Consider the following 15,223-nt stretch of genomic DNA (forward strand, 5'->3'; position numbering starts at 1 on the left):
TTATAGGGATAAATCACTATAAACCCTAATAATTTTAGAAAAATTATCCCTCTATTTTTGTTAGAGGAATTAATTAATTAGTGTAATCTAATCTACTCGGCAACCAAGGTTTGCACTTGAATCAGCAGTGGAACAGAAATCCGAATAATGTTTGACTTTAAAATAATACTAATGTTTATTTACACTATTCCTGTGTCTCTAGTTTTTTCAATGATCGTCTTGATTTACATGGAATTGTGTCATTTAGCGGAAGTGCCACCTCCGCCAGTCAATGAGGTAGAGGTGCCTCCGGTCTGAAGCCAGCCGAAGAAAGAAGAAGACACCATTCAGGTAGCAAATAATTTTTAGAATTCACTTATACGTGTTGGTGTCAGACATGATACATATCCAACACCGGACACGTCTAATCTAAGAAGCGTCCGTACTTCATAGATCATCATCATCCTTCTCAAATCATTACTTGTGTCCTAGGTCATACGCTTAGAAGTTTTAAGTCATGGCTTGCTTAAGAGTGAAATAAGTAGATTAGTGAGAGATTTAATTTTTTCAATCATAAATATTCATCACTAATTTTTCCTTTTCCATTGGTGACATTGAGAGTTGTAATGTCCCGATATTTGATAGGAAGAGTGATATTGAGTGTGATGTCATCAAATTCATTTATTTTCTCACATTATTTTACTTGTGTCGACATGTCGTTTTTTAGTGGCGTTTTTTGGTGTATGTTTGTGTCCCTAGGTCATATGTTTAAAAGTTTATCATAACTTGCTTTGGATACACATAAAACATCATTAAGATTTAAGAGTGAAATAAGTAGAATTGTGAGAGATTTAATTTTTTCTGTCACAGATTTACTATTACAGTGTCATCCCCTCTTGCATATAGAGTTGGCCCTGAGAATTGTCTATCATGCGACCAAAGGTTGTGTTGAGCATTTGCTTGTATTCTTGAATACCACCTATACACATTGACAAGCATGAAATGTTGTGTTTCCATATTTTGAAAAAGCTTATTTAGAGTTTATGTAGACTTATCTTATCACATATGTATCCAAATTAACTACAGAATACACTTATGATATCTCATTAAGACGGTTTTAGTTTGAGTCTTTCCTAGTGGTGTGGGATTGCAAATTGTCAATAGCTTCACCTGTTCTTCTGGTTGATCAGAATTTATCTGTATGAAAGGTGAGAAACTGTTTTGTACCTCTGGTGTGTCAGATCATTTATGTCATTGAAAGTTTTCTGCTCTGGAATACTGCTGTGTTTTGTGCCATGTTGCTGATTTTGTAAACAGGCAGTTCCTAGTTGATATACCTTCGAGGATCAGGACTCTGGAAGTTAATATGGTGATAGTATTCTCTGAGGTGCTTGCAGTAGGGTACATATTCTGATTTGCCAGTAGTGTTGACACAGTTTAGTAGTAGTTTGAATGCAAATACTTGGAGTGATTGGTGTGCTGGTGAAGAGTGCTCATTGTAGTATGAATTATATTTAACGAGAGCTTGTATGCTTGGATTATTTGGTGATTTTTAAGTATGTCTGTGTTACTACTTTCAAGGAGTAACAAAGGTTATTGGTACCATAAAGGCAAATTTGATTGGTATCCGGTTATTGAGTGGTTGTTTTTTGGAGTATACATGAGTGAGGTACCTATTCCTTTGAATTCACGATGGAGGTGATGCTAGTGTATCAGAGTTCTCCTGATTCCTTTTGGACTATCTTAAGTGTCTGGTCTAAGTGGTGAAAGGAATACTTATGTGTGTATTTTGTTTAGATGGGGTGTTAGCCTGTGTTTCTTTACGATAGTTAGTCTCATTCTTAGTTTCAGTATCAGCTTGAGTCTTGTTAGGAGTTAGGTCCAATAGTTGGTATTCTGGATTTCTGGTGGTGTGTGCTTAGTTTTGACATTGAGATCTGCTGTAACTGTATTTTGTGATTATCCGATTGTCTAACACATGATAGAGTAGGTCGTCTGCAAGACTGCAACCCTTAACAGAAGGTGGGTAGAGTTTGCTTGCGTTGATTATACATCCAACACTTCTACTAATAAAATATCTCTAATTATCTAATTATTAGGAAAAAAAAGGAGTGAGCACAAAGTTAATTTATGATTAAGTACTTAATTAAGTTGTTTATTTCAACACTCTCCAAGTGTCACCCGTTCAAATTTATTTTCCTGTACTTTTTGTTAACAAAGAAAATCTTACAAATGCCCTAGCAAATGCTGTGAATTGCAGGGTGTGCCATTCATGACTCATATAATATAAGACATGTGCTTAAATTGTATAATAATATGCTTTAATCGTTCGTTTGTATCACATTATGTAATATGTTCTAACACCTTTTATGTCTGTCTTATCTTTTTCTTGAACTTTTTATGTTTATACAGTTGAATCTCATGAAGAGTGAGAGGAGCCATATGGTACGAATTCGCAAGCCAGGAGCTTTATACTATTAGTTTATGCTTAGAAAAGACGGACTTTCATATTGATTTCTTATTTATATAGGATTAATGTATAACAATGGCTACTTTGACATCTCTATTTGTAGAGATTCGCTAAGCTAGGACTATATTACTATCTTATGTTTAGAAAATTGGACTTTAGTTTGATTTCTTATTTATAGGATTAGTATATGACATTGGTTACTTTGACACAACCCAATATTTTTTATACTACATATTTCTCATGGTATATTGGTTTATAGGAGTATCATTATTTTGATCTATTGTAAGTGCAAATGAAGCTATGATGTTATAATTTAAAATAATGTCAAAAATATTTGTTACAAATAATTTTGTATTTTTTCTTGATGAACTCTTATTTTGTTTGTGGATTTTTTTATTTGAATTAATCGTAATATTAGTTTTTTTCACCCAAGTTTGAATCGTAGACTTTCAACTCTTTTTAACATTTACTTCAAATCATTTTAGCAAACAAACAACCCCTTTGTTTGTAGATTTTTGTTTTGAACAGTGTTTGTAGAAAATTGACTCGGTCGATTATGAACTTGTGTATTTTAAATATGAGTGAAAATGGAAATGCTCTATGTGAGTGCACATTTATCTTAACAATTGGAAAAAATATAAGGATTGTGAGGAAATGTTCTATGAAATTGTAACTTTTATCTTAACAATTGGTTTGTGAGGCTTGGAAACCGATTCGAAAGTAGGAATTTAAGGGTTGAATGATATAAAGGTTACCATTACTTGGACCGTGCATCAACATTGCCCCCCGTTTTGAGATCATTCTCAGAAAAGAAAATGGGTGAAATTCAACACACAATATTCTGCTACCAAAATTTGAGATTAAGTTATGGCTTGCTTTGGATACACAAAGCATTATTAACAGCGAGATAAGTATATGGGGTACAGAGGTGAGTGGAACCAGTGCGTTCTGTTCTGACTAAACCGGAGCCGTCTTCAATGGTAACAGAGTCCAGACCTGTTAGGATATAGAATAAAGAAAAATTAGAGTAGTTGTGAGTTGTTAAAGTAATTAGTTTAGTTAGTTAGTTAGGTTATTTTTGCTTTAAGTTAGTTTCTTATGATCCTTTATCCCGTTATTCTATAATCCTAACAAGACCTTCATAGTCAAAGGGAAGACTTAAATTGCTCAAATCTGTAGCAACATGGTGACTGGAACCAATATTTTGTAATGTCCTGGAAATTAAAGTCACAGTTGGCAGTGGATGGTTTGATTGAGAGTTGCAATGTCTCGATCTTTGATAGAAAGAGCGATGTTGAGTATGACATTTTGAGAGCCCTTATGACTTCCCTACAGTTCTTTAGGGACATCAAATGAGTCCGAGATAGATTTGCATATTTGACCTCAATGGGCTTCCATATTTGGCAGGCTGTGTCGCAGGAGGAGAACCCAACTCTCTCGCGCTCATTTACATAGGCGATGAGAAATGCAACAAGAAGTTGACCTGTAGCAAACCAAACATCATAGTTTGTAACTTTGTATTGGGGGTAGAGGTGTCAATGGCAGTAATAAACCCAGGTTGTGAAGTAACCTTTCGATTGATATAGCCGAGACATTTCATACCGGCAAGGATTGAATTGGCTTGTCTTTGCCAAGTATGAAATTGGAAGCGGAAAGCTTGATAGCTATGTGAGCACTGAGCACCATGTTGAAGTGGTGATAGTTTGAACCGGAAGGATTGCCACAATTACTTGGTGTGGTGGATGTGTCTATGATGGTAGCCATGGGTTCAAGAAGTGAGTCATAATGGAGATTATAATTCCATTTTGCTGCAGCATCAGTTTAGCTGCTCTGGTGACAATATCTTTTTAGTGCTTAGTAATTAGTATTCCTTAGTTGTATTTCTGGTTTTACTTCATAGGTTTTGTATGCAGAATCATGAGATGTGTGCCTATATTGTATTATGCTATGCTTTAATTGATTCTATGTTTTCATGGATGTATACTGACCCCTTTTATGCATGTCTTCTATTTTTTTGAACTTATGTTATGTGTATTTTCTTAGAGATTCATTAAGCTAGGACTTTATCCTATTAGTTTTGCTTAGAAAAGTTTGATTGTAATATTGATTTTTGTATAGGATTTGATGTACGACATTGGTTACTTTGAACATCATTTGATATATTATTATTATTTGTTCCAAAGATTTAATTTTCTGTTCTCAAAAAATATATTTAAAGTATTATTTCCTTTAATCACGCAGAAAAAAATTGTTATTTGATCAGATCATAAAGATAAAATTGTAAATTAGTTTTAAAATATCTCTCTTTTCATATTTTGAACCAAACACATTTTAATTAAACTTTTTTCATTCCACTTCCCTCTCCTCCCCTATAGACCCTAAATGGAGGCTAAATAGAGTGTAGTGAGTGGTTCAGTTTGAAGCAAAGGGTGGTGGTGGTGGCAGTGTGACTGAGAGAGGAGAAGGTGAGTATGTGAGTACCTAAAATTAGAGTTACAGTTCTTAGTGGGGCGAGTAAATTTGGCCATTTATTTTTATTTTTATTTTTTTAGAAAAAAAGGCAGTTCAAATAAAATGACAATTTATTTTTAACACAAAAACTGCTATTTAATTTAACTAAAAAATGCATAATGAACGACATACTAAGAAAACTAAAAATAAACAATTCATGTGGTGCCTATGTCATGATGGGGAACACAATAAAAAGGTATTCAATGTGATCCTTTTTGTGCGTTATGTCCTGAAAGTTCTTGGCACCTAGTATTTTTTTTTTATTTCTCAAATTAATAGCAAAACTTGTTGACCGACAAAATGCCATGCATATGGCACATTTGGTACAACAAATTGTTTTCAGTGCATAGGAAATGTGATCAATTTTATAATGTTTTTATGGAGCATATGGCAGCAAAGAAATTCCATGATTTGAGAGAATAAAACCACCGAGTATGTAGAAAAGTTTACTAGTTACAAGAGCTCCTACAAATTGGCGTCTAATTGCAACATAAATCCCCAGTTTGGGAAAGTTAAAATCAATATTGATGGGGCTAACTAGTTCAAAACCAAGATTGAAAAATGTATATTCATTTACTTCTCTTTTCTTTTATCAAACTCACTCTATTTTATAAACAAATAAACAAACTACTTTGTCACCAAGTTTTCTTCATTCATTTTCCAAACAGAAATCCAACAATGTCGTCTTGGTCGGATAACTTTCGCACAATCTTCCAGGTTTTTATGTTATCCATTATCACTGCCTTGGTTATAGATTTCATCTACTTGACAATTCGGATGTGCTACGAAATCTTCATCAAGTGGTGGCGTTCATCCTCACCGGCGACAGTGGCGCCTGAGACGGGTAATGAGGTCGAGATGGTTCCAGTTTGAAGACATCATCCAGGTAGGTTGTTTCGTATGTTGTTCATTCTATTCTATAAATACTATGAATTGGGAACACGAGAGAAAATGATGATTGATACATTTCATGTAATCACTTGGTTGCAAACAAGTGTTGAGAATATTATGCCTAGATATCGTTTTTTAGGTTTAGGTTTAGATATAAAATAAGATAGCATTATAGATAGAATTAATTATGAAGTGATGGTGTAAATTTTGTGCATCCAATAAAATCATTTTTAGGAACTAACCCAAATTGGTGGCATCATAAAGTGATTTGTTTAGATGTATGTGTAAAAACGTTTCACATGGTCGGTGTATATAAATTAAATCCTTAAAGGTATCATTAAGATTTAAATTTGAATATTTTGTTAGAGTATTTTTAGGATTTGTTAGTTTGTTTCTTATTTAATTTTGTGTTAACTCTCCGGTTAGCCATGATGTAAGTAAAGTCTGACCAAGAACTGTTCCACGCAGGAATCAAATTTTGTTCTTTTGAACGATTCGTCTTTTGATGGAGCTCATTAACCACTTGAGTCCAATCACTTCGTTGTTTGTTTCTTATTTTAGTGATAAATATATCTCGTTATTTTCAAAATACAATAAAAAAACATCAAGAGGTCTATATGTTTCTTTTATATGACAAGTAGTACCTGAACCTGAAATTAAACTAACTATATAAAACAGTTAGAACATAAATGCAACAAATATGTTATATTAAATATCCCCTCTTAAGTTGGAAGATATATGTTCAATATCCCCAACTAGGAAATGAGATGCTGAAAAGGGATTTTAGGTAGTGCTTTTGTCAATGGGTCAGCTAGTTCATGTCTGGAGCTTATGTGATTGCGAACAAATTTGAGGAAACTAGAACAAACATATTTTTGGATAAAATGACAATCAATGTCGATATGTTTGGAACATTCTTGGCAAGTGGGGTTATTTGCAAGTTGGGTGCCACTTTGACTATCACAAAATACAATGCTTGAATCAACAATAACATCTAAAGCTGTGAGTAATTGTCTATGTCACAATAACTCAGATGTGAGGGCAGCAATGGCCCTGTATTCAGCCTCTGCGGAGGAGAGAGCATCAGGAGCTTGCTTCTTGGATTTCCAAGCTATCATGAAGTCATGCAATAACAGAGTTTTTCTCATGTCGATGTGGACATGACGTGTTTTGCATTCTGCAGGGGACAATGCTGCAGCGTCAGAATGCAGCTTCTGTTTTTGATGCAGTAGCAGAAGAGAATAATGAGCACCGATCCTCCATTCTGAATCTGGAACTGAAGGGGACCGGTCTTAGATTTGTATTGTACATGCTTAAATTTTTTCAAGAAGCAGCATTTTTATGAGGCTTGTAATTCATAGAAGTTTGCATTTCATTCTTTAGTCAATTGATTGTGAGCAAGGAGATGGTTATTCAGAGGATATCATGGTGGCAATGAGATTTGTGGAGTCTCTTATGCCAATATACAGTATTATGCTAGTTGTGTGTAATCTGCATATTTTGAGGCATCTGCGGTTAATATTTTAGGTAATTTATTTTGTATAATCTGCATATATAAGACAGCTGCTTCTATTTTATATTATGGTGGAGTATGATAAGTAGGGGGGTTATGTCGTTTCTTGACAGGAAATGGCATTTTAACCAATCAAAATCATAGCATATCCCTTACCAATATGGTTCTACTCATGCCTAATGTTAAAACTAACTTTAGATTGGTCTTTCATTATCTATGGTGGCTTAGGCAATTGAGACCTTTGTTATGTCATATTGTCTTGCTCAGGATTGGTAGAAATAAGTGATTGGAGCTGCAAGATTCATGGAACCTCAATGTGCAAGAATGAGAATTTTCTTTGACGCGTAAAAGATTTGGTTTTGGAACTGCATTGGTGTTTGTATTTTCTGATTCATGGCAGTCTTGCTTGCATTAGTGTATACTTTAATCTATTCCTTGCACAAGAGATCTTGCGCTTGGTTTAGTTTTTATTTAATATGTTTTGCTTATTAAAAAAAATGAGATATGTGCTTTAATTGTGATATACTTTAATTGATTCTATATTTACATATATATGCCACATACATGTATATGTACTGACCCCATTTATGTGTTGAATTTTTCATGTTTGTAGCTATGAATGTCATGAAGAATTGAAGACTGCGAGGAGACGTCCCTTAGAGATTTGCTAACTTAGAGACTTATTTATTAGTTTATGCTTAGATAAGTTGGAATTTAATATTGACTTTTTTTTATAGGTTTAATGGATTGGTGTATGACATTGGTTAGTTTGACATCGCTGGAATTGTTGCTGTTATTAGTTTTCGAAAGATTGAGTTTGTTGTTCCAGAAGTATATATAACACGTTATTTTCTTTAATTGTTATTTAGTTGAGTTTTCTAATTCAATTTCTAAAGATTTTTGGACCAATGTAATTTGACATTTTATTTGATCCTGTGATTAAAACATTGACAAAAACTTTTACTCTAAAATTTGATTAATTTCTCCTTTATAGTTGGATGATTTTCTCATTGAAAAACTTTTCACGAGACATGATTTTTGTATTTAGCTAACATGCTACAACCAAACAATAGATTATATGTCTAATCATAGATTCCATTTTGCATAACAACTAAATCCAGATCAATTGCACTTTCAAATAACACAACTCTTCAATAGTAGATCCAGAAGATGACTACACATGGTTCTATTCTGTATGTTGGAATTTCCTTATGGTTGATTAACATGTAATATAAGGTAGCGAGCAAATAAGAGAACATATTAATTCATCCTCACTCCAATAGCTATATTGTGCTATCAACTCATTAATTGATAAATCTATTCACTTGCTCACTTGAAAATAAGCTCAAACTGATATATCCATTTCATAAACAAAGATCGAAAAGGGAAAAGGAACTATGTAACTAAAAAAAAAAAATTCGTGGGGGTGGTACTCTAGATTAAACTTTGCAAGGTAAGTTCGTGGAGGACTCATTAATTCAAAATCTGATTCTAGCTATTCTTCCTCTCATCTCTCTCTAAAACACTAATTCAAGAATCTGCTCCATTGACAGAAGCATGGAAAAAGTGGAAAATGAATGAGTAGCTCAATGCAAGCACGATAATAAAATAATGTTCTATTGAACGAAACGAAAGTTTCGTTTTTATCAAAAGAAAAAGGAGCATATCACATGCACTTTGACATACATAAAGGGCACAAAACAAGACAACTATATTAGTTTCATGTTGCCTACACATAACTTGAATAAGAATTACACCTCCATTGTTCCCTAACAATCCAATAGCCTAATATATTTATCATATAAATTCTTTTTTTTCATCTCTTACTCTGTCGTTTCATATCTGTATATTTATTATAAACTGCTCAGTTATTTGATAATTTGCAGTTATAAATGCAATATTATCAGTGTCAGCATGAATAATGCAGGAATATCTGAATAATCTTTAATAGTATGAATATCTATTCTTGAATCAGCTAAAAAGTGTTTTAAAACTCCATGGTGGTGATGAAGTAGTGGCAGAAAGCTTTAAGATTTTGGAACAAAGGGTTTTAGAGAGAGAGAGAATCAGTGTTTGAGAGAGATGAAAGGAAGAAGAGAGCAAATCAGATTTCGGAACACGATTTCCTTCCTTTTTTTATTTCTTTTTTATTTTTTTAATTATTTGTTGTTTTTTTTCATTTATTTAATTTATATGTGGCTTTTTTTAATTAAAACAATGCACACGTGGCGGCTTTGAAGTGTCACGTTACCGTTAAACGAGTAAAAATTGGTCTAGGGGGCCAAAACTGTCAAAGATCCAATACATAGGGGGCTGTTTTGTATTTTAATTAGTTAGGGGGCCAAAACTGCCAAAGATCCAATACATAGGGGGTTGTTTTGTATTTTAATTAGTTAGAGGGCCAAAATCGCAATTTTTTAAAATATAGGAGGCCAAAAGTGCAATTAAGCCTCTTTTTTTCTTCCAATGGATGCTTATAGATGGAGAGAATATTACTTTTATTATAATTTTTTCTTTTTCCTTTTCTTTTTTGGTCTAGTAGTCTAGTGGCTAGAGCTCCCAAAATTAAACGTGGAGAAGTGGGGTGTCCGGATTCGAACCCCGACCCCTGCATAAATTATGCAATGTCTCTACCAACTGAGCTAAACTCACCTGAGTTCTTTTTCCTTTTTTATTAAGCGTATATGTTACTTTATCCTATTTGGTTATATTTTTATTTTTTTTAGTATATTACAATAAAATAAAAGAGTTAACTTAAATTATTTCGATTGTAGTGAAACGAGATTTAGTTGATTCTTTTAATTAAAAATTTAACTGATATTGTAAAAAAAAAAAATTATAATTATCATAGTTATTTTTGTCTATAAATTTAAATGATATTTAAATGAAAATAAAATTGTTTCAATTGTGGTAAACACTGTGGAAACTGTCCTCGTGAGCTGATTTGGTTTGGACGATACATAAAAACACTACTACACTACTGTTCCGGAAGCTGAAGGCGTCAAATCTAATAATTATCATAGTATAAATAAATCAAAGATATATATTATTTAATAATTTTAGAGAAATTATTCCTTAAAAAAATAGCGAAATTAATTAATGTGATTTTTTTTTTTTTGTGGTGATTGAGATTCACTCTGGTGCCAATTTCGGTGGGCAAAGTCCATAAGTGGGCGGTAGGATTGATCCCTTCGGATTAGTCGGTTCTTGAATCGGATACCGAGTTTTTTTTAAAAAAACTCCTAGCTAATTAATCGAGTAAATAGTCAATTACCCCCCTGAAATTGTAAGTTTCGTCAATTACCCCCTTGAAATTAACAAAACGTCAATTACCCCCTGAAATTGTACAACGTTAATCAATTTACCCCCTCCGTCAAATTCTTCTGTCAGTGAACATGAAGTTTTGCAGTGGCGGAGCGAGAAAAAAAAGTTAGGTGGGCCACTAAAATTAACCGTTGAAAAATTGTTTAAAGCCTCGCAAAATAGACCTATAATTGAATTGTTTAAATTTTTCCGGTGGACTACTACACCACTTTGCGGGAATTTGAATTAACCGAAACCTAAAACCGACATAAAAATGTATAAAATCTCGAAAATAGACCTATAATTGAATTATTTAAATTTTTTGGATGGGCCACTACACCACTTTGCGGAAATTTGGATCAATCAAAACCTAAAATCGACACAAAATTCTATAAAATCTCGCAAAATAGACCTATAATCGTTGATTTTTTAATTTTTCCGGGTGGACCGGCCCACCCCAGCCCATGAAGGGCTCCGCCACTGAAGTTTTGCAAATACCACCCTGAAGTTTTGCACTTATGTGCAAAATGCCCCCAAACTTAAAAATATGTTTTTTTTTTTCTTATCTTGATTTAAAAGATATTAAAGACAAACAATTAACAGTTAACTTTAATATTTAAGCTTAAAATAAGAATATATCCTTTAAAAATAACGCATAATTAATAACTTCATATTACTTTAGCAAAATGCATGTTTAGTTCAATTGTTAAGATAGAATAATTTTATTCAAACTTATCTTAAGAAATTGTTAGAATTAATTATTCATGAGGAATAAGTGTCTCTAGCTTACTTTGTTGTGAATTGACGTGTCTCTATCTAAATAAGTCATAATTTATGGAGAATTGAACAACCAAATGGCATAACATAAACAAAATAAAATAACAGACCTCTTTAAAAATGAAAGATACATGTAAAATATTAAAGTTAATTGTTAATTGCTTGTCTTTAATATTTTGAGTTAAGGATAAGACAAAAATATATAAATTTTCAAGTTTGGGGGGCATTTTGTACATAAGTGTAAAACTTCAGGGGGTATTTGCAAAACATCATGTTTACTAACAGAAAAATTTAACGGAAGGGGTAAATTGATTAATGTTGTGCAATTTCAAGGGGGTAATTGACATTTTGTTAATTTTAGAGGATAATTGACGAAACTTACAATTTGAGGAATAATTAACTATTTACTCCTAATTAATCTGATGTAATTAATCTGATCTAACACATATGATTGTGTTTTTCTTAACCCTAGCTAATTTCCTTTTTCCGGCAAAAACTCCCTCATCATCCTCTTAATTCGAACCGATGAAAATGGAAAAGAAGAAAAATAAAAAAGTATTATTAAATTCGTTCCTTCTCAGAATTGAATAGATAGAAATCCATCGGAAGGATGTTTGACGTTAGAATACTATTGTATATTTTCACTATTCCCGTGACTTTAATATTTTTACTGATCTTCTTCATTTGTAAGGAATGGTGTCATTTAGCGGAAGTGATACCTCCGCCGGTCAATCAGGTGGAAATGGAAATGCTTCCTGTTTGAAGGTGCCTACCTACTTTCGTCCTCCTTTTTCTTAACTTTTTTTACTGGTTTTGACTTTGTTGTGTGAGTTGAGAAATTATGACCTTATTTTAATTAGGAAATTGTTGAATTGTAAATAGCGAAAAAGCTTGCCTAGAATTAATATATTTTGCTTTCGGTAATAGATGAGGAATGCCTCTTTTAGGCAAAATTACAATGGCACCATGCACTGTGGCCCTTATAAAATAACCAAATTAATTTTTATAATACACTTATAAAATAACTTATGATATCTCATAAAGACATTTCTAGTTTGCGAGTCTTTTCTAGTGGCATGGGATTGCTAAAGTGTGGATAGCTTCACCTGTTCTTCTGGTTGATCAGAATTTATCTGTGTGAAAGGTGTGACACTGTTTTGTATCTGGTGTGTTATAAATCATTTATAGCTCTTTGATGGTTTTGGCTGGAAATAAAGAATGATTGTTGTCGCTAAACTGAAACAAATTTGATGATTGCGGATCTAATGCTGAGTTTATGTCATGGAATGTGTTCTGCTCTGGAGCACTGTTGTGTCCTGTGCCATGTTGCTGATTTTGTAAATTGGATGTTCCCAGTTGATATACCTTGGAGGATTGGGACTCTGGTAGTTAATATGGTGATAGTATTCTCTGAGGTGCTTGCAGTAGAGTACATGTTCTGATTTGCCAGTATTGTTAACACAGTTCAGTAGCAGTTTGAATGCAAATACTTGAAGTGATTGGTGTGCTGGTGAAGAGTGCTCATTGTATTATGTATTATATTTAACCAGAGTTTGTATGCTTGGATTATTTGGTAGTTTTTAAGTATGTTTACTACTTTCAAGGAGTACAAAGGATGGTACCATGAAGGCAAATTTGATTGGTATCCGGTTATTGATTGGTTGTTTTTTTGAGTATACATGAGTGAGGTACCTATTCCTCTGAATTCATAATGGAGGTGTTGCTAGTGTATTAGAGTTCTCCTGGTTCCTTTTTGGACTATTGTAAGGGTCTGGTGTAAATGGTGGAATACTGATGTGTGTATTTTGTTTACTTGGGGTGCTAGCCTGTTTTTCTTTATGATAGTTAGTCTCATTCTTAGTTTCAGTATCAGCTTGAGTCTTGTTAGGAGTCAGGTCCGGTGGTTGGTATTCTGGATTTCTGGTGGTGTGTGCTTAGTTTTGACATTTTGAGATCTATTGTAATTTTATTGTGTTGTCCGATTGTCCAACACATGATAGTGTAGGTCCTCTGCAACCTTCATAGAAGGTGGGTAGAGTATGACTGCGTTAATGCTGCTGCATCAAACACTTCTATTAATAAAATTTCTCTAATTATCAGAAAGAAAAAAAGAAAAAAAAGAGTGAACACGAAAAGTTAACTTGCGATCGGGTACTTAATTTTGTTGACAAATAAAATCTTACCAATGCCTAGCAAATGATGATTTATGAAATTTTGGTTTTATTTTATCAGTATAATAGGCAGCTTTATTTTATTCCTAACAAAGATACTTAGGTGTTGGTTGACAATCTCCTTTTTAGTGCTCAGTATCCCTCAGTTGTATTCCTTTATTTGGCTTCATAGGTGTTGTATTGTTGCATTGGATGGTGCTTACTATTGCATTGCAGGCTATTACAAATAAATTTGTGGTTTGCTTGATGAACTCTTATTTTGTTTGTGGATTTTTTTTTTTAATTAATTGTTAGATTAGTTTTTTCTCGTTTACCCGAGTTTGAACTCAATACTTCAAATTTTTTTTTTTTTTTTTTAACCTTTGGTTCAAATTAATTGAGCTAACAAACAACCTCTTTAATTTGTTATAGATATTCTTTTTTTGAATCGGTGTTTGTGGAAAATTGACTCGATATTATGAACATGTGTATCTTAAATATGCGTGAAAATGGAATTGGTCTATGTAAATGTAAATTTATCTTAACAATGGGAAATAAAAAGTGACATTAGTGACAACGATATTATTGTTGAGCTGAGATAGGGTGTGTGTCTTACAAGTTATTTTTAAATATGATTTGTGACATGTTTTTACTTCGTACTTACAAGTTACAATATAAATTGGATTTTCATAATACCAATATTTAGTTTTTTTTTTTTATGGCCGGTGGAACAAGCCATTTAACCACATACTAACACGGAGTGGACTTGAGTTAACACATCCTAACTCGTTGTCTTTCACAAACGGTCTAGTTTGGTCCGTTTAATGTATGAGTTTATGCAAAGTTGGTTAAATAGAGTGGACTAGTCCACTTTCCAATTTTACATGTATCACACGAATGAAAATTACTTTTCTGACATAGAATACTTCCTATTGACACGAGTAAATGACGCTTGCAGTTAACAACTGTTAGAAAATGCGTCGGCAGTTAACACCCGCTGGAAGTCAGCGACAATTAACTGCCGTTGTGTTCGTGATATGAACAAAACAGCATAGGAGTTACCAAAACTCCATTGTTACGTTTTTTGCTTCCATAGGTGCGAATTTCACAAACCATAAGCCATTCTAAGCCAATTTCAAGCACAAAATCAAGTAAGTTTTTTGAATCCTATTGCGTTGCTATTTTGTGATTGATTTGATAGGTTTTTTTGGTTAAATTGCGATTATAGAGGTTTATTGATTTTATGATGTTATGATAGTTTAGGTTGTTTGAATTGTTAGGTTTAGGTTAGAATTGTTATGAAATTATGGTAGAATTTTTAGGATTAGATGAATTGTTGTATAATCGTTGCGATTAGTTTAGGTTTGTTATGAAATTTTGTTGTTATGAATTTGTGATAGAATTGTTACGATTAGTTACGTTATAATTTTTAGGATTAGTTTAGGTTTTGATGAATTATTGTAGAATTGATACGACATGATGTAGGTTTTGATCGTCTATTTGTTTATGTAGATGTCTCAGTATCAGGGAAACGTTGAGTTGAACAAGAAGAAGGATTTCAAGTAGCATTTTTTAGAGGCTTGCAATTCGTAGCAGTTTGTATTTCATTCTTTTATCAAGTGATTGTAA

Source organism: Medicago truncatula, chromosome 5 (genome assembly GCF_003473485.1).
Source record: "Medicago truncatula cultivar Jemalong A17 chromosome 5, MtrunA17r5.0-ANR, whole genome shotgun sequence".
NCBI classification, from domain to species: domain Eukaryota; kingdom Viridiplantae; phylum Streptophyta; class Magnoliopsida; order Fabales; family Fabaceae; genus Medicago; species Medicago truncatula.